Source organism: Gracilinanus agilis, chromosome 3 (assembly GCF_016433145.1).
Source record: "Gracilinanus agilis isolate LMUSP501 chromosome 3, AgileGrace, whole genome shotgun sequence".
Taxonomy (NCBI): Eukaryota; Metazoa; Chordata; class Mammalia; order Didelphimorphia; family Didelphidae; genus Gracilinanus; species Gracilinanus agilis.
The window spans coordinates 591,950,303-591,971,778 of record NC_058132.1 but is presented as its reverse complement, the minus strand read 5'-3'; positions in this window follow the sequence as shown (position 1 = coordinate 591,971,778).

The following is a 21,476-nucleotide window of genomic DNA, read 5'->3' as shown; positions in this document are numbered from 1 at the left end:
AAACAAAAACACATTAAGAAATTATTTGTAGAGACATATAATTATTATGCAAAATAGTTAAATGAGCTCTGTGATGCCATAAATAATAATGACAAGAGCATTAACTATGGAATTATAGAAATAGAAGATCATCAGTGGGTTTAAAGTTCTTTGTCACTTGATAATTTTTCTTACTTTAGAATTAACAGTATGATGAGAGTCATGCAGAGAGACAGAATGATTTAGTGTAGCCATTCTCAAACTTTTTGGTCTTAGGAATACTTTACACTTAAAAATTGTCACAATTTTTTTTGTAACCCTTGAGTCTTGCCTCAATTCCTTTCCTTCATTGCCTCTCCCCAAAGTTCTCAGTTGTAATAGCAAGGGTGTCTAGATCAATTTTATCAATTGAAAGTCCTGCTGCTCTTAGCTTTATGTATTGATTAAAGGCAGCCTTTATATGGAAGAAAAGATGATGCCTTCTTCAGGACTACTGATTACAGTTCTTCCTTTTTTCCCTATTTCCTTTTCAGTCAGTTTTCATCAGCTGCTTTGCCTTTTCTACTTTAATAACATCATGAACGTTATTATGCAACTCAAAAACAATAAGCACAGTGCCTTGGAGATAAAAATTTAACTGATTTGTATATGAGAATATACAGGGAAGTAAGTGAGCTTTCCAATCCACCCTTCCTTATGAAACTATTTAGCTAATTTGAATTTTTTTGATCCAAAAGGGTATTGAGAAGATTGGAGAGTTCCCTAATCAGTTTTTTTTAAACCCTTGTACTTCGGTGTATTGTCTCATAGGTGGAAGATTGGTAAGGGTGGGCAATGGGGGTCAAGTGACTTGCCCAGGGTCACACAGCTGGGAAGTGGCTGAGGCCGGGTCCCTTATCAGTTTTGATGAACTTGCAGGGATGAACCTTTGGTTCAGACTTTAATTGTATTTCCATGTCAAGAGTATGAACATTTCCATTCAAACTACTCTAGACTCAGTATGGAGGACTACTGTGGGAGGAGAGTTATACTTTTTGTGTTAAGCCTATAAAAAGGAATATTTGTTCAAGGTTCAACCATTTTTGCTCAGGTTTGTCATCTCCTGAGACCACATAGGACTAAGAGTAGACTTGGATCTTGAGAATTCTCCACCTTTCCCTTAAGCTATTAATTAATTCATTGGGGCATTACAAGGCACTGAATGTCTTGGAAGCTGTATGTGCTCTCACTAGGTGATAGAATGTCCATTATATGCATATGTGGCCCCAAAGGAAAGTTTCTAGACCCAGACCTGGCACTGATAGAAAGACACACACTCTCCACCACATGGACCACTTAAGAGAACCATGTGCTTCAAGTGATGAGCTTGTCTGATCTCCAGATTTCCAGATGACTGTTGCGAAGTCTTGATTTTGAGTTTCATGGAGATAGGATAGTTCCTGGGAAATAGCTTTAATATTACTTCACTAGCATTCCCAAATTTAGCAGATTAGGGACTTACCCTTTCAGAGAAAAAAAGAGAAATTCTTTGACAGCTTTGGCTGCCAAAGGAGAGGAGAGGAGTAAATGTGTGGACCCTATAGCTATGAGGAGCAGCAAAAGTCTGAATATGGGAGAGGAAAAGACTTAGACTTTGGCTTCCCTGTTACTCTGAGTATAATGGAAAGCAATTATATTCTTAGCAACGGTAAGTATAATTTCCTTCCTGAGGAGTCCAGGAATGAACCTGATGCCTTCAGGTTGTACACCAAAAGGATGGATACATAAGTGGATCTCAGAGTGAAAACAGAATGCAATAGAATATAGAGAGGTAACCGTTCAGCAACCTCAATTTTTTTTCTGTTCCAAGGGAGTCTAAAATCTCATAGTGGTAACATAAGAGAGGATCTCTGGGATGTAAGTAGGATTTACTGGAATGCGGGGAATTGCTTACTTAACAATTCCAAGTAAATGTCCCTTATAAGAGGAGTCCAAGTCCTCAGGGTAGTTTGTTTAGGCTGAGTGCTTTTACAGGGCACTAGGGAGAGGAGGAACTTACTGATGAAGGAGTATCTTATATTGATAATCTATGAATTTGAGTTCTTTTGTATGTTTTCTGTGTTTTTCCCCTCTGTAGCATGAAATAAAGGCTGCCCTTTATCTGATATAGGCAGTTATTTTGTGTGTTTCATGTGGAAGCTGGGCACTGTTTTACCTGCATCTGAGGAGAACTACACATGACCCATGTAATGTAAGGGGCTAGCTTCAGAGCAGGAAAGGAATGGAGGATGGAATTAGGCCAGCCCCAGAGGCTATAGGCTAGAGAACAGGGTGTGAATATAATAGGCATCCTGGACCCAAACTGGCAGAGAGATAGGTAAAACTCTCCCTCATGAGCAAAGCCAAGCCCCTTTAAGCTCAGGATTCTATGGCCTGAGAAAGGAAGTAATCCTACTGTGAAATGATGGGGTCAAAAAGGAAGGAGAAATGGCACTTTCTGGACCCAATAGCTTAATGGAGTAGGTGAGCTGTAGCCTTCGGAATGTTCAGACAGTTGCTCTTACTTGGCCTATGTTGAAGGTAAGGCAAAGACTTCAAGTTCTTAGGCTTCACAGTTTAAGGGATTTATTTGGTGATAAATGTACTAGGTAAAATGGGATTGTAAAGAGGGCAAGGTAATCTAAGATCTTAAGTCAGCTAACTAGTCTTGAAACGGGGAAAGGTCTCTTATGGAGCAGAGAAGAAGAATGCCTTATGGGCAGACTTAACTCTGATAATGCTTGGCTGCTGACCCAGGGCTCACAAGCCCTGGGCCAGATGGTGATGTTTAGTTGGTTGAAATATATTGTTCCTTAAGAGATTGTTGGGTTTACCAATGAGTTGTTGATATTTGACCAGCAATGATAGATAAGCCAGCCTAAGAAATCTAAACCCACGTTTCTCCTCCCTCCTCCTAGAGACCAACCCCCAAAGAAGTAAAAGGAGAAGTGAAGTCAGGGGTGTGGGACTCTTTCTTATATACCCATACTTCTACTGTCAAGTCTGGCACCAGCCCCTGTCTCATGACAGGTTCTGTGTTCTAACTGGGCAACTGCTAGCTTGCACCCATAAAAAACATGGCTGCAAGATTTACACACTACACCCAAAGTAAACTCTGAGTAAGATCAAGGAGAGTCAAAGAGAAATATGATTTTGGAGGCTATTTCCAGGACTAGACCTTATGGGTCTAGGCTACAGATTACTGAAATATTTCAAGTCTGCCTGATAACTCAAACAATTTTCTCAAAACTCAAATGCTGATATAATCATCCAAGACCATTCCAAAGAACTCATGATGAAAAATGGCGTTTATCACCAGAGAAAGAACTGATGGAGTCTGAATGCAGATTGAGGAATACTTTTTTACTTTTTTAATTTTTTTGTCTGAATTTTCTTATACAACATGATTAAGATAGAAATTTGTTTTGCAAGAGTACACATGTATAACCAATATAAAATTGCTTGCCATCTCAGATATAACTGAAAATGACTGAACAACAATAATAATACAATTTTAGTCATCCATAATAAAATGATAAATTGTAATAATACAGAATATTTTATTATACTATAAAAATTATTATATTATATAATGGGTCCTGTTTTTTGAACCATGACTGTCTACTTCACATTTCTTTATTTCCATTAGTTAAGTAGTAATTATATGATACAAAATAATGTAATATATATCTACATGAAATGCAGCAGAGTGAATATAGAATATGAATAGAAATAGAATATAGAATAGAAAATAGAACCAAGAAACTAATAAATATAATGATTATAGTAATGTAAATGGAAAGAGTGACCACAAAAGAAAATCAAACTCAAAAGTGAATATTAAAAAAGCATAAAGAACCAGCAGGGTTTCAAAGGAGATGAAAAGAGGCTCCCACTACCTTATTGTGGAGATGGTAGATCTACAACCTTTATACTTTGCATGTATTTTCAGACTTTTTTGGTGTATTGATTATTTATGTTGATTTTTCCTCTTCTCTTTTTCTTTGAAAATACATTTAATATATGACAGACATATATGACTCTCTGAGAGAGAGAGAAGGAGAGATATAAATGGATGGGAATATAAAAGAAACTATGGGAATATAAAACTATCATGATACAAAACTATGGCAATGTAAAAAATATATACCAATAAAAACTTGCTTAACTATGGTAATATAAAACCCCAAAATACATAGATAAAAATTATTTTAAGAAATAATTATGCATAGTAGTTTGAAAAACTGTGCTAGAAAATAAGCCTATCCATGACATTATTAATAATATTATGGTCATTATTTTATACATTATACATATGATCATTTTAAAAGATTTTCATCAATATATATTTGTAAATATTGCACTTTTATTGTATACTTAAATTTTAAAGCTCTTATACAATTATGACAAATTCTTAATTTTATTTGAATAAAACACAAGCTAATAAAAGTATTTGCAAGATTGTTTTATGAAAAATGTGGTGGGGTTGCTGATAACATTTAAGCAAGGCATTGATACATAAAGTTTGGAAAGCATTTAGCTGATGGTTCATTTTCTTTGAGTTCACAGTTATGAGTGAGTTTTACTCACAATGCAAGTCTTTTGCCTGAACTTTCATTCTTGTTTTTTCTTTTTTTTTATGCTTAGCATTAAAAACAAAACCAAAACTCCCATCAGATTTGGAAAGGCGTTACCATGGTGACAAGAGGAATTTCTCCTTTCTCCTTTGTAATATGTGTCAGTGTAATCTAGGGTAGAGGATCCAAGATTCAGAGCTAGAAGGTCTTTTAATGCTAGTCATAATGAGAACATAGATTGGGAGGTAGAATGGGCTCTAGAGGTCTTCTTAACAAGGAAAAAATTGGGTCCCAGAGAGGTGAAGTGATTTTCTCAGCAATATGCAAGTAGCAAGTATCTAAGGCAAGATTAGAAGATAGAGCACAGGGTCCAGAGTAAGGAAGACATGAGTTGAAATCCAGCCTCAATTGCTTACTAGCTGTATGATCCTAGACAAGTCATTTAATCTGTCTCCCTCAATTCCCTTTACTATAAAATGAGGATAATAAAACACCTCCTCTAGGAGCTATTGTGTTTGCTCAGTTATTTTCAACTCTTTGTGATATCATTTGGGGTTTTGTTGGCAAAAATACTGGGATGGTATGCCATCTCTTTCTCAAGCTCATTTTGCAGATGAGGAAACTGAGGCAAACAAGGTTAAGTGACTTGCCATGGGGTACATAACTAGTAAGAGAGGCTAGATTTGAATTCAAGTTTTCCTGACTCCAAATCTAGTGCTCTATGCACTGAGTCACCTAGCATGCCTCCTAGGAGTTATAATGAGGATTAAAGAAGACAATATTTGTAGAGTGTTTAACTTGGTGTCTGGAATATAGTAGATGATTAATAAGTGCTTATTTCCAGCAATGAGGTTCAATGTAGTCAGATTCTTCTGGAATTGAAACCTCAAATAAAGCTCTTATGATTAAGAATCCATGGCTATTTGCATTGATGGGAAATGCACGTGAAGCCTTTTCATGGGGCTCAGGTGTCATACCTCATCATCTCTGAGCTGTTGTGAATGGGCACTCTGGCCTCAAATCCAGAAACAACATCCCCCAGTGTGAGGCAATCTGTTGGCCTGGCCAGAATACCTAAACTGACTCAGGGTTGCTCTTTGCAAAATTTCCCATTGGGTTTTGGTTGGCAAAGCATCCAAGAAACCATGATACCAAGGAGGAAGTTGCAAGTTATTTTTTCAAGGTTAGTGTTTGCTTGCTCTTTTGCAGTTTTCCTTGAGGGGATACAGGCTCAGTCTAGTGGTCTGGAACTATGGGAATTTTCTCAGTCTGACTTGGGTAAATGGTCCCTCACTCTAGGGTAAGAGGATAGATTTGAAAACATTGCATCAGCAGATTTTTATTAAGCAATTTCTATTATGTGCCACGCACTATGCTGAATAAGCATAGGGATAGGGAGACAATGAATCAGTTCCTGTCTTTGAGGAACTTCCATCCTATCAAGGAGACAATTGATAACATATATAGAATACATATGTGGCAGAGGATGGATGCATGCTCTATGGAGCATGTATGGGAACATAAATATGCAGTGGTATACTGGAGCCAGCTCAAACCAGCTGGAGAACCAACCAATTGTTAAATTTTCCATGTGAGCGTTTATACCTTGGAAATTTGTAAATGCTACAAATCAGGGTTTGATTTATTGTTTTATTGATTGTTTAGACTTTAAGAAAGCAATTGTGAAAATGTTAAAAAATGCAGATTAAATTTAGAAATGTATCCTAATGAGAATATTTATTTTCTTGGAGAGTGACTTGTTAAACATTTAGCAACACATCACTGCAGAGAGGCACTACACCAGGGAGGCTCTGATTTTAAGGTCTTTCCTAAAACATCACCATAGTTTGAACATTGAATGAAAGAAATACTCACAGGAAAGAGAAATTAAAAAGAACAATACATGGAAAAAAATTAAGTAAAAATGAGGGGAGGGGAGCGGCAAATTATACCAAGACAGTTGTTGGCTCAAGATAATGCTCACTTGGGCAGCTAGCTGTTACAATGAATAGTGTGCCATGCCTGAATTCAGGAAGACTCATCTTCTAGAGTTCAAATCTAGCCTCAGACACTTACTGTGTGACAAATCATTTTGCCCTATTTGTCTCAGTTTCTTCAACTGTAAAACAAGCTGGAGAAAGAAATTAAAAACAACTCTAATATCTTTGCCAAGAAAATTCCAAATAGTATCATGATGAATTAGATATGACTGAAATGACTGAACAACAATGCTCATGTAGAGTTGTCTGAAACGGAAATGGGCCTCTTAGGAAAGCAGTTTCTTGTGATATGATGGGTATGAGCAGGAATATTGTAGAAGAGACTCAAATCAGAAGGACAATTGAACCAAATAATCTCTGATGTTCTTTCTAGCTTTAAGAATCCATATAAATATATGATTTTCATAATATCTTGAATATCTTTTTAACACATTAAGCACTTATTAAATGCCTACTGTGTGTTAGGCAATATGCTAAATGCTGAGGAAAAAAGAAAAAAGATAAATTGAAGAACTTCAAAATAAAATAAAAAAGCTAATCCTTGGTCTCAAGTAGCTCACACATATACTTAAAGAGAGACCACTTGCAAACTACTACATATAAACAAGTTATTATATAGGAGTAAATTGAAGAGAATCAGCAGAGGGAGAGGACTAGGTTTGGGAGTCCCAATGGGCATTGGGAAAGGATTCTTATAGAAAGTGAAATTTTAGCTGGGAACTGAAGAGAACCTGGGAAACCAGGAGACAGGGATAAGGAAGGAGAGTATTCTAAGTATTGGGAACAGCTAGAGAAAATTCCTGAAGATAGAAAATTATGTATCTTGTTTGATGGTCAATGAATCATATATTCATGGGATTTAGAACTGAAAGAGATTCAACAAACACTTATTAAGTGCCTACTATGTTCCCAGCTTTGAGGAAGGCATTGGGGGAATGAAAAGATGAAAATCAAGTGATTTCAGCCCACAAGGACATTAGACTCTACTAAGAGAAAGGAGTTAAACATAGCATGTTTAAATATATACAGAGTGAGTGAGGGCTTGCAAAGTCCTTTACAGGACTGCTCATTTGCTTTTAGTGTCCATCTTTCAACCAACTCTCACTGGTAGCTCTAAAAAGCTGTAGCATGGACAGCAGCTGAACCTCAGTAAAATTGTCTCAGCAGATGGGCTAAACCAGATCCAGGGTAACTGAGGGGTCACAAACCCAATAATAAATTAGTGGGGTGCTTAATCCAAGCGGGTGAAGATTTCTCTTCATGAAATGCACAATCGAGAACAATTCATTCCAACAGTCATGAAAGCGGCTGAAACAGATGTTTTGGAGCACTTAGAGCTTGGTCAGACATTGAAGATACCAAGATCAGCTGCTACGTCCCAGGCCATCATCAGTCATCCTGATTTTGTCTTGCTATTGGACTTCTATGCCTCTGGAAGAGAGAGTAAAGCTGGATGACTTTGGGTAATTCTGCCTCACTTAAATCCAAGTCAAGAGCAAGTCAAAACCTCACCCCGTGATGTCATTGGTCATTTTAGAAAATGAAGGATGAACAACAATAATAAACATATACAGAATAATCTCATGAGAAAGTAAATACTAATAACTAGTAGGAGGATCGTAAAAGACTTCAGAGGAACTGGGACCTGAGCTGGACTTTACAAGGAGCAAGGGGTTCTATGGAGGGATGAGGGAGTCCATTCTAGGCATGAAGGACCACTTTTTCAGAGGGATGGATGAAGGGGATGGAATAGAATATATGGGGTGGGTAGCAAACCGGTCAGTTGGCCTAGAAAGTATAGTGTATGGACTAAATACTATGAAACAAGACTGGAAAGGTAGGTAGGAGCCAAATTTTGGAGGACTTTCAATGTGAGGCTGAGGATTTTATATTCTCTAGAGGTAGTAAGGAGCCTCTGTTAATTTTTGAGAAGATGATGGTGAGATCTTTGTTTTAGGAATAACATTTTGGCAACCATGTGGAAGATGAAGTTTAGAAATGATCTTGCCCAGGGCAGTTAGGCTGCCAAGCCTATAGATGAGAGGTCCTGGGTTCAAATTTGATCTTAAATATTTCCAAGCTGTGTGACTCTGGGGCAAGTCACTTCAGCCCCATTGTTTAACCTTTACCACTCTTCTGCCTTGGAACCAGTACTTAATATCAATACTAAGACAGAAAGAAGATAAGTATTTTTTTATAAGTCAAGAAATGATCTCATCCAACCCCTTCATTTTCCAGATGAGGAAACTGAGGCTTAGTAGTGGGTAAGTGACTTGTAGTCATCAGTAGAGCTGGAATTTGAACCTATCTTCTCTGAATTCAGATCCATTGCCTTTCTACTATACTTTTTATGGGTCTCTGAGGGAGAAAAAATTATCAGAAAAATCAAGACCAGATTTAAGAAATTGACATTTCTTTTACTACCTTTTAAAAATTACTTTAATCTTCAGGACCATCATATCCAGAGATTAAACAGCAGGTCTCTACCCATTCCTATGAAACCTTTGTGAGTCTCCTGCTAGTTACTAGCACTTGTTCCCTCTAGAGATTTCCCTGTATGTATTTATTCGTGGATAGGCTGTAGTTAGCTTCTGTGTGCCTTCTCCTAGTAACATCACAATACTTTAGTTCCTACTTTCCTACTTTTGTTGTGATATTCAGAGGAAATAGTCTGTTAGGTGTTTTATGAGCTATTATTGTTATCATTTGAAAAAGATCTGTGAATTCATTTGTGATTTGTGTGGAATGAAATCCCTCCACTGAAACAAATTGCAATCCCTCTTTACCTTCTCATCCTATGTGATTCTTATCCCTGTTTTTTCTAGGTCTGCTGGATGACTAAGTGGCTAATTGTTAGAAAGATCATCTGAGAGAGAGAGGAACATGCTGGGACGAAGACACGTTTCACCTACTCTAAAATCCATAGGGGACAAGAAAGTAGAAACCAAAACCAAAATAAAGGAAACAAGGTCCTCAAATGTACCCTCTTTTTTGGCAGAAACTAAGAAAGGGAATCATGAAACAGTGGAAACTCTGAGGGTTTAACTGCAGGATGACACAATGGCTCATACTTTCTGATATGTAAAGCTGGAAAGAAACAACTCATTCAGCTTTTTCTTATAAGCCATTTTTCAAGGCCTGTTGTAAAAAGGTTGATACCTCTTGGGGATTGTTAAAAGGAATATTGGGAACATATTGCTTGAAAATGGGTTGGCAAAGAAGTCTCCTGAAATTTTCTCTTTCTGCCTTTTTGAGAAAGACTAGTGATTTAAAGAAAAAAATTTTGTTAGATTGGATTTCCATTTGGCCTCTATTTGGCAGCTTCAGAGGATTTGTCAGGTGACGGCCACAGAAATGATATTAGCAGCTCACATTTTTATAAGGAACTCTGGGCGCATATATATTATTTTGTCTGACTTTCACAACAACAGTAGGAGGCTGAAAGTATTAGGATCCCCATTTTATGGATGAAGAAAATGAGATTCAGAAAAGTTCAGACACTCCATAGTCTGCTAAACTACCAAACGCTACAGGTCTGCATACTTCAAGCACAATGTTCTGTTCATGCCGCCATCTGGAGAAACCATTCAGGCTCAGTCTTGTTAGGTGATATGGAACAGGCATGACGTTAAACAAAAATTATTTTTGTTAGTAGAAAGCACGGCATTGTGAGGGCTAAGAAGAATAGTCACCATGTGTTCCAAAAGCATTTCCAAGTTATATCTCCAAGACTTCAACCATTCAGTCAACAAATATTTATTAAATGCCTCATCTATATTGCTGCTAACCTGGATATTGCCAATAGGACCTGAGCTGCCCAACTCAGCTCCATTCCCCAAGGTTGTCCACCCAAGCATTCGCCATGTCTCTAGAGTATTTGTTAATGAGTGTGGCTACTGGAAAGCAGAATCAATGGTTGTGAAAGCAATATGCCAAATGGCCCAGGGATGTTTTTATGGAGATTATAATGCACACTACCACATAGCTGACTTTCCATAACCCAACTCTGTTAAAGGAATATTAAATTAAATATTAAAGGAAGATCCTTTGGATCTCTCCACAGACTAGAGACTCTTTATAGTAGGAGAAAGCAAACAGTGATGGGCTCTTGGGAAATAGTCTACTGAAGTGGGAGTCCAATGGAGTAGTGAACAAGCAAGAGGACCAGAATTAGGAAGTGCATTCAGAGATCAGAAATCCCTGAGATCCAAAGAGAAGAACTGGTAGGCGTGATCAGTGGTGAAAGCAAATGTCCAAGGAAGAAAGAGCCCCTTGCTCTGGTGGGGCTGAACTGAAAGGATATATTTTCCAGGCTTCCATATTTTATTGCCTCAGTGTTTGGACTCACCCTGTCTCCTCTCATCTTCCACCTGGGTTTTGGCACTTTAGATTTCTTCCCTGCCGGTAGTGCTTCCTGTACTGGTGGGGGACACATAATACATTGACTGTACTGTGAAGGGTGAGAATGCCTCAAGGATTCACAAGAATATCATTTTATTGCTTTATAGTATAACATGATAGCATAATATAATAATTAGTATGGCATAATAATTAACATTCATCATCGTAGCTCAGTCATAAAGAAAACACCATTTTTTAAAAAGCAGAAAGTAAAATGTGTAATACAATTTAGATTTCCATTTGAGAATGATTCAGGGAAGAACAAGGCAAGCTTGAGTTATATGGAAAATTTGGGTATGCTGAGCAGCTGTCTTTTTTTTTTTTTTTAATGGCTTATTAGGGGTAGCTAGGTGGCTCAGCAGATAGAGAGTCAGGTCTGGAGACAGAGGTCCTGGGTCAAATATGACCTCATTTACTTCCTAGCTGTGTGACTCTGGACAGCTCATTTAACCCCAATTGCCTACTCCTCACCACTCTTCTGCCTTGGAACCAATATTTACTATTGATTCTAAGATGGAAGGTAAAGTATTTTTTTAATGGTTTATTGGTGTTTCTTTTTGGAATACTTTATTTCCCAAAGGGGTGTTATAGTACCTGGAGTTGCTCCCTGGCAAAGTTATTGCTTTCAAATGCATGCAATCAGTTACATATAGATATGTTAATTTAAGGCAGAACTCCCAAGTAGATAAATGTCATACTCTTTATTGGCAAAATTTGTGTTCAGCCATGACTTGTTTCCTGATATGGGCAGGCAACATCAGTTTATATTCAGAAGAATGTATAATAATGGTATATATCCCTTTGTGGGTTCTGTCCAAAGGGTCTATACATAAAGCTTGTTTTTATGTACATAATTAATGTCATAAAAATATCTGATCCTGTAATTTCACTGATATAGAGAACTTCCAGTGAGGGGATGCCCCCTACCAATGCACATCAGCAACCATGATCTTGCCTGGATCACTGAGAAATTAAGTCACTGGCAATCAGTATATGTCTTAAATTTAGGACATCCTGACTCTGAGGATGCTTTATTCAGACAACAAGAAGCTGCTTCTTGATTTATATAGCTATGCTTCTAAAATATTTGTTTTCTCAAAGCACAGATACTGAGTTCAAATCTTGTCATTGCTACTTATCACATGTAGAACTGGGAAAACCATTTAGGATCCTAGAATAGATTTGGAGTTTGAAGGGAATATGAAACCCTCATTTTATAGTTGAGAAAATTGAGGCCCAAATTGAATAAATGACTTGCCCAAGTCATGTGGTCAATCTATGACATAGCCAGGATTTTAACCTTTGACTTCTTAATCCAATCCAATGATCTTCTACTGTAACAGATCCCCTCAGCCAGTGTCTCTCTAGACCTCAGTTTCCTCATCAACAAAATGAGTACATTGAATTAAATAACCTCTAAGGTACCTTCCAGTTATACATCTTTGATCCAATTTTGCCATGTATTGCCAGATTCCTCTTTTCAATTCAGAAAGCTATCTTTTGCCTTAGGATCATAGAATTATATAATCAGAAAGCTTCTGATGGGGCCATCCTGTCTTGGGCCAGTTTGGACAGAATCTCTTTTTAATAGTAAAATATAGTTTCACTTTCTTGTAGATTAGAGGAAATTATTCCTCTCTCCCATCATTAACATACTCATATGAAGCACTTTCTAAAGAGGCTAAGTTACGGTATACTACTATACCCTACAAAGTGGTGGTCACCATTTTGGAATTTATACATAATTATCGGGAAAATTGGAAAACTATTTAGATAAAGATATCAATTGGCAACTCTTGGGAATATTGTTTATATCTCATGCCCTTACTTCTGTCCCTCTTGCTCACTCCATGTGCCGGCTACCCCAAGAAGAGTTTGGGTTTTTGTAGGGGGAGGTTTTCAGGACAATGATGATGGGACCCAGGACGATGTTGCTTATGTCAATTGTTTTCTTATATCGGAAAATCGTTTTTTTTTTTCCTTAAATCTGACCCAATCTCTTCAGTGCCAGTTCAATTAAGGTCATCTTTTCTGCCATCCTCAGGGGGCCTGATGTCTTTGGCAAACCCTCCATCCTTTCACAGCGGAGAAGGCTGTGTGCTGAGAGATATGCTGTATGAGCCACAACAGTGAGGGATTGGAGAGGGGGGAAGGGGAAATTGAGTTCAACAATTCTATTGAATAAGTCATATTCTGGTGAAGACTGCAGACCAGCCAGGGAGAATAATAATAATAATGACAAGCAACCATGACAGAGAGAATTGCTTTTAGGCTCACTTCCTTGGTGTGATTTTGGGAGGGCTCTGTGTTAGCTTTTCTTAATGACTATTTCCTAATGTGTCTTCCTGGGCAAACTCATCACAGATTCACTTTGTCCTGGAAAAAATAGCTAAGTAGTGAAATCAGAGAATTGAAAGATTAAAAAGACAATGAATAATCATTCTCCAGAGCAAGGGAGAAAAGGAGTCTCCTTGGAGGCTGTGAGATAATATTTTAGACCAGCTTCTCCCAGAGATCAATATTCCCTTAACTGACCTGCCACAGGTGACAGAGTTTGTTAACTGAATGTGGATGGTTTAGAAGCTTAATTTTTTTCCCATTTTCCTTGTTCTCTCTACAAACCTTGGTTTTATGAGATTGTGTTTTTTTTTTCCCTTCCTCATTTGCTCCCAAGCAGCAGGGAACAGACAAATGTATTAATCTATTTCTGTCCTGGGGAACATGCACATCACAGGCATGGAAACTTGCCCCAAATATCAGCCATCCAAGGCAGATTTGATGAAGGTGATACTAGGTGACAGTTGGCCAGGAAAGAGAACTAGCAAGTTCACTACCAGTTACCCATGGAGATGAAGCTCACGGGTTTAATTTAATATTGATTTCAATTTCAGGGGAAAGAAATTGCCCTTGCAGCAGGAGATGTACTCTTTTTATAGGGACTCTTGTTGGATTTTTTTCTTCTTTTGACCAGGCTACATCCTACTGGCCCTCTGTTTTTCCCTTTCCGATCCCTTATATAAAGCCCATTTTGAAGAGATTTTCATCAATTTTCAAGAAGGCAGAAAGCAGAATAAAATGCATTCGGCCAAACCTGACCCTACAGGGTGAGCTAGCAATCCCAATCAGAGAGTACTTACTTCCCTGAGGAAGGAAGATGCCTTATCGGAGATGTTTACAAACCAGTAGGACCCTTCCACAGACATTCAGCATGTTCTCACAGCTGTTTCTTTTCTCCTTGCTTTCCTTCAAGCAAACAACTAACCCAAATAGCCTTAGCTTTCTTTACACAAATTAATTTGATAACAATTAGAGCTTCAAAGACATATCAGATTAAATCATACTCTGATAGCCACGGGTGGCGGTGATGTGTGTGTGTGTGTGTGTGTGTGTGTGTGTGTGTTTTCTCTCCTCCCTCAGATTTCAAACAAATAGCCAGAAAAAAATGACATCACCCAGTGGTCATGCTTGCTTAATGTGGCGTCTTCCTGAATATCTGTTCCTGTAAATACTTATCTATTCATTCTGTCACTGCCCCGCAGCCTGAACACAATATAACTGACATATAAATTGTCCTGGGAAGAGACTGGAGGGTTAGCTAAGCTGTGGGCCCTGCCCATCCTCCCCTCATGTAATAACGAAAGTTCTCCAATAAACACCATGTGAATTAATTGAATCTAAGCTGGGAGATATGGTTTTTCCTGAAGTTAATTACAGTAGGCAGCACTTTGGCATATGAGTGCAATAAATTTAACTGATGGCAATTTCTGGTGCTGCTGACAAATTGTTTTCCCTCTCTCCAGCTTTCTTTTTCTCTCTTGCTGTCTGCCTCTCTTTCACATTATTTGTCCCTCATTTTCCCTCCTAACCTTTCCTCCTCCCTAGGCCCACTACCACAATTTTAGACTTCCAAGCACCATCTGTTCTTTGTCTTCCAGTTGAGACTGGACCTTCAGAGCGGAGCTATGTGCCTTTCTAATGTCACTCTCACACAAGTCAAAGAAGTGGCAGAAATGACATTCTGGCTTCTTCAGAGATTGGCATTGGTCACTGGGATGGTGGGTGGAGGGGAGAAGGCAGTACTTGCTGGCTTTGGGCTGCTTTGTTTGTGGCCAGGAAGGAACAAGAAGTCGTGGGCAGATTTGAAAGCTTCCTGACCAGCTTGTCTCCCACAGCTACAGGATTAGTCCCTGAAGGCACAGGCATAAATGTAAATTCCATCTAGCCATCACCTGTCCTGCAAAGGTTGCTGGGAGCAAATGCTGTGACCTTGCATTTTTTTTTAATTTCATAACAATGGATTGAATGTTAGACTTGGAAATCAGGAAGACCTGACTTTGAATCCTCCCTTAAACATTTATTAGAGGTATGACCTAGTTGAGTCACTTTAACCTCCATCATTCTCAGTTTTCTCATTTATAAAAATGGAATAATAACATCTACTTAAAAATGTATGTAATGTCAAATATGGCCTTAGATACTTTCTAGCTGTGTGACCCTGGGCAAGTCACTTAACCCCCATTGCCTAGCCCTTACCACTCTTCTATCTTAAGGTAAATTTTTTTTAAATGTATGTAATGCTTTTAAAGCACTTTGCCACCTTAAAAAGCTAGATAAAAGCTATTATTATTGTTATTATTTTTAAATAGTCGACTGTGGACTAGAGAATTTTTTATGAAATTATGCTAGTGAGGAGAAGAGGCCATAACTTAAATTTAGGCTGCTGAATAAAAGGGTAAAAGACTTGTTTCCTTCCTCTTCTTTAAGAAGCAACATGAAACCATGAAAAGATCACTGGGTTTGGATCCAGAAATTCTGAATTCAAATCCTGCTTCTATCCTTTCCTACCTTTGGGGCTCATTTTCCTCATTTATAAAATGAGAGATTTGGTCTAAGATGAGGATCTTTATGGTTCCTTGAAGCTCAAAATCTATAATCCTATGATTCTATCAATCAACAAACCTTTACAAAGCCCTAGAGATACAAAGTGATGCCTGGATATGAAGATACAAAATGAAACAATTCCTGCATTCAAGAAGTTTGTATTCTATGGAGGGATGGGATTGGACAATATGGACATTTAAAAGTAGAAGCAGAAAAATTACTAATCGGGAAGGAGGGTACTAGCAGTGAAGGTACTGTCAAAGGTCACATATAGAAGGTGGTTGAGCTTAGCCCTGAAAGAACTGAGTGATTCTATGGGGGAGTGAATTCCAGGCATGGAGGCATGGAGTCCAAAGACATGGAGATGAGATACAGCATGGCACATCAGAGAGGGTAAATCTAGCTGGTCTATAGAGTGCAGCAAAGGGAATAATGAATAATGAAGCTGAAAAATCTGAATCCATTTTCCCAAGTTCAAATCTGGTCTTAGCCACTTAATGACTGTGTGACCCAGGGCAAGTCACTTAACCTTGTTGGCTTCAGTTTCCTCATCTGTAAAATGACCTGGAGAAGGAAAGGGAAAATCACTTGTATCTTTGCCAAGAAAATTCCAAATAGGGTCATGAAGAGTGGGACAAGACTAAAATGACTGAATAACAAAGAAGTTGTAATCGAATTTCCTCCTACATTCTCCTGTACAGCCCATGGAGATTTCCTTCCACATGTTGTACTAGGTCAATCTCTGACCTGTAGGTCAGAGCATTAAGTCCACTCCATCAAATAGTCTCATTTTCCCAATGGAAGCATCAAGTAGTTGGATAACTTGAGTGAATCCGACAGTGAATTATCACTAGAGACAAATAGAATCCAGCCATCTCAAATTTCCATCTCGAGTATCCCTGTGGACCACAATTTTTCTAATGAAAAGAAGGAAGAGAAATGCTATTTCTCATATAGCGTGTATGCCCTGCTGACCTCTCTCGAAAAGTCTATCAATTTTGACTAAAGGATTCCCATTGGCTTTGACACGGGTCAAATTACTGAATCCTTCAACACTGGGAAACTGAAACATCCGGCCTATTGGAAACACCAGGAAGAAAGGATTTGAATGCAACATTCAGCTCAGTGACTTAGCCTGGCTTTCTGAAATCCCTTAAATAGACCTAATTTCACTGAGTATTTTCTTTCTCTCAAAGAACATACAGATCCAATTGTCATGAATATGTTTCCTATTTAAAAAGGTACAAAAGAGTCAACACACTTGGAAAGGTCCTTTGTATAAAGGATGGGAAAATATCCATTCTGTTGCTATTTTTAGCTGAAAAATAATAGCTGCTACCCAGATAGCACATGATATAGATTATTTTTACTTGAACCTCACAGCAATCCTGAGAGGCAGTGAAAAGAACACTGGGTCTGCAGTCAAAAGACCTAGGTTCAAATCTCACTTCTAATACAATAGAATGAACTTGGGCAATGAGGAGGTTGGATTGGAGAGTATCTAAGTTTTCTTCCAGTTCTAAATCTATCCTCCTAGGAGGAAAAGTCCTCTTACTATCTCCAGTTGACAATTGAAGAAACTGAAGCTCAGTGACTTTAACGTGCCTATACAGTTAGTATGTAGGAGAAATGGCATTCAAATGCAGGTCCTCTCTTTTAAAATCAAAAATTTAATTTTTCTATATTCAAGGATATTGTATTTTCCCAATTACAGGTAATAACAATTTTCAACATATGTTTTCCAAATTTATCAGATCCAAATTGTTCCTCCCTTCCCTCCCACGTCTCAGGTATGGTAAGTAATTTAATCTTGGTTATACATGTGTTATTATGCAAAACATACTTCCATATTGGTCATTGTTGTAAGAGAATACTCATATAAAACTAAAACCTCAAAATAAAACCATAAACAAACTAATATGAAAAATAACATGTTTCAATCTGCTTCTGACTCCAACAGTTCTTTCTCTGGAGGTGGATAGCATTCATTGTCATAAATCCTTCAGAATTATCCCACATTATTGTATTGCTGAGAATGACAAAGTCTTTCACAGCTGATGATCATACAATATTGCTGTTACTGTGTACAATGTTCTCCTGGTTCTGCTTGTTTCATTCTGCAAAATGTAGATCTTCCCAGCTTTTTCTGAAATCATCCTGTTAATCATTTCGTATAGCACAATAGTATTCCATCACCAACATATACAACTTGTTCAGTCATTCCCCAATTGTTGGACATCCCTTCAATTTCCAGTTTTTTGCCACCACAAAGAATTGCTATAAATATTTTTATATAAGTAGGTCCTTTCCCTTTTTTATGATCTCTTTATTATAAATATACAGTAGTGGTATTCCAGGATCAATGTGTGTGTGTGTGTGTGTGTGTGTGTGTGTATTTGATTTTATTTGTTTTTTTTCATTAAACCAACTCCATCTTATTTATTAACTCAATGGTTCTCTTTCAATTTTATTAATTTCTCCATTGATTTTAGTATTCTAATTTAGTCTTTAATTGGTGATTTTTAATTTTTCTAGTTATTTTTAGTTTTAGTTGCTTACCCAATTCATTGATCTGCTTTCTCTTTTTTTATTGCTGTAAGCATTTAGAGAAATAAATTTTCCCCTAAGTATTGCTTTGGCTGTATCCCATACATTTTGATATATTTTTCCTCATGATCAGTCTCCCTAATGAAATTATTGATTGTTTCTATGATGTGTTCTTTAACCCTTCCCTTTTTAAGAGTTAGATTATTTAATTTCCAATTAATTTTTGATTTGTCTTTCTATGGATCCATATTGATTATAATTTTTATTGTGTTATGATCTGAAAAGGATGCTTTTATTTTTTTTTCTGCATTTGGTTGTGAAATTTTTATGCTCTAATACATGGTCAGTTTTTGTGTAGGTGCCATGTTCTACTTACGAGAAGGTATACTTTAATATTCCCATTCAATTTTCCTCAGATATCTATTAGTTCTAACTTTTTCTAATTTTATTTACAATTTTCGTTTCTTTCTTGTTTATTTTTTGGTTTGATTTATCTAGATCTGAGAGGGGGAAAGTGAGATCTCTCTCTAAGTATAGTTATACTGTTTGTTTCTTCTAAACATAATTTTTCCTTTAAAAATTTGGAAGCTTTATCATTTGGTGCATATATGTTTAGTATTGATATTACTTCATTGTCTCTGGTACCTTTTATCAAGATATAATTTCCTTCCTTATCTTTTTTTTTTTTTACCCTTGTACTTCGGTGTATTGTCTTTTAGGTGGAAGATTGGTAAGGGTGGGCAATGGGGGTCAAGTGACCTGCCCAGGGTCACACAGCTGGGAAGTGGCTGAGGCTGGGTTTGAACCTAGGACCTCCCGTCTCTAGGCCTGACTCTCACTCCACTGAGCTACCCAGCTGCCCCTCCTTCCTTATCTCTTTTAATTAGATCTATTTTTGCTTTAGCTTTGTCTAAGACCATGATTGCTACTTCTGCTTTTTTTACTTTATATAAAGCATAATAATTTTTTTCTAGCCACTTACCTTTACTTAGTGTGTGCCTCCCTTACTCAATATGTTTTTTGTAAACAAAGTGGTGTAGGATTCTGGTTTTTAATTCACTCCACAATCTGCTTCTTGTTTTATGGGTGAGCTCATTCTGTTCATATTCACAGTTCTAATTATCAATTGTATGTTCTCCTCCATGTTATTATCTCCTTTTGATCCTGCTCTTTCTCTCTTCTTTCACTCTGTCCCTTCTCATAAGTGTTTTGCTCTTAATCACCAGCCCCTTCTTCTCCCTCTTTTCTATTATATCCCTGCTCATATTATTCTCCTCCTACTTCTTTATAGGGTAAGACAGGATTCTATAACCAAATGAGTATGATTATTATTCCCTCTCTGAGCCAATTATGATGTGAATAAGGTTTAAGTGTTGCCAAATCTCTCAGTGCAATCCTTTTTACCTCTTGATTTTTTTTACTACCAAACCATCCTCATCAGCTTATACCCACACTGTCTGTCTAGTAAACTCCTTTTAATTGTTTAATACTGATAAGAATTTTAAGAGTTACAAATATTATCTTTCCACATAGGAATATAGTTTGCCTTTATTAAATCCCTTAAATTCATCTGTCTTATTTACCTTTTTTATGCTTCTTTTGAGTCTTATATTTGAACATCAAATTTTCTGTTTATGTGTGGTCTTTTCATCAGGAATGCTTGGACATCTTCTATTGTATTAAATGACCATTTCCCCCCTGAAAGAATATACTCCTTTCTGCTGGGTGAAGGATTCTGAGTTGTAAACACTTGCCCTCTGGAATACAATATTCCAAAATTTCTAATCCTTTAATGTGGAAACTTCTGTGTAATCCTGACTGTAGCTCCATGGTATTTGAATTGTTTCTTTTTGTCTCCTTACAGTATTTTCTCCTTGATTTGGGAGCTCTTGAATCTAGCTATAATATTCCTAGTGCTGTTATTTGGGGATTTATTTCAGGATGTTATCTGAGATTTTTTCAGTTTCTATATTATCCTCATGTTCAAGAATGTCAGGGCAATTTTCTTTGATAATTTCTTATAATATGATGTCTAGACTTAAAATTTTTTTTTGCTCATTTTCCCAGCCTTTTTCTTGACTTCAGCTTTTATCTTATAGGTGGGCTCTGTTCTCAGGGAGGACAGGACACTTGCTTAAATTTTAGTTTTTCCTACCCTTAGCTCTATTTCTGGGTTTCTGCAAGTTTCTGTTCTTTCAATGTAGTATATTGGAAGCTCTGAAAACCACCTCCCACTGTGGATTAATCCTCCCCCTGGGACTACTAATGGCTTTCAGAGCTCATAGTACTATATGCCATCCTGTGCTGGCATTTAGGGTCTAGGCTCTGGCTTGGGCAGGGACTTTGGGCCTCACTCTAGGATTGATCAGGTCAGGTACACTGTGGATTGCCTTGCCCTGGGGATTATTATCTGGCCTTCAGCTTGGACAGGGATTCTGGGCCTTGCTCTGGGCTTACACAGACCAAGCATACAGTCAACAGCTAGGGTTCAGGTCCTCAATGCAGGCTTGGGTTGTCACTCTGGGTCCTCCCTTTTGGCTGGCATCAGCTAGGTACCCTGCCAACTACCTTGCATTGGGACTTGTGGCCTCAGTTTGGGAGTGATCAGGGGCTCAGAGACTCACTCTGGGCCTGTATCAGCCAGACACACCACAGGTTGCCCAAGCTAGGGTTTGGGGTGTCACTTCAGGATTCCACAGAGGCTTGAAACTTTAAGGAGAGTGTGTGGGATTGCACCACTTTTGGCTTAGGCAGGGCCTCAGGCTCTCAACAATGACTTGGGCCCAGATTCAGAGCCTGGAACAGTAGATGTGGGGGTGTGGAACTTGCTGTTGGCTTGTACTCCTTGTGGGGCCTTGCTGTCTGTTGTAGTCTCCTCTCACCTCAGTGAACCTGATCCTCTCTGCCTACCTTTCAAATTGTTCTCTGCAAAAAAGTTGCTTCATTCCATCCTCTTGTTGGTTCTTTCACTCCAGTATTCATTTTGAAGCATTATTTTAAGGTTGGTTGGAGAGGATTCTCAGAGTGGTTTGAGCTTTTCCTGCTCCAATTCCACCATCTTGGTTCTGCCCCT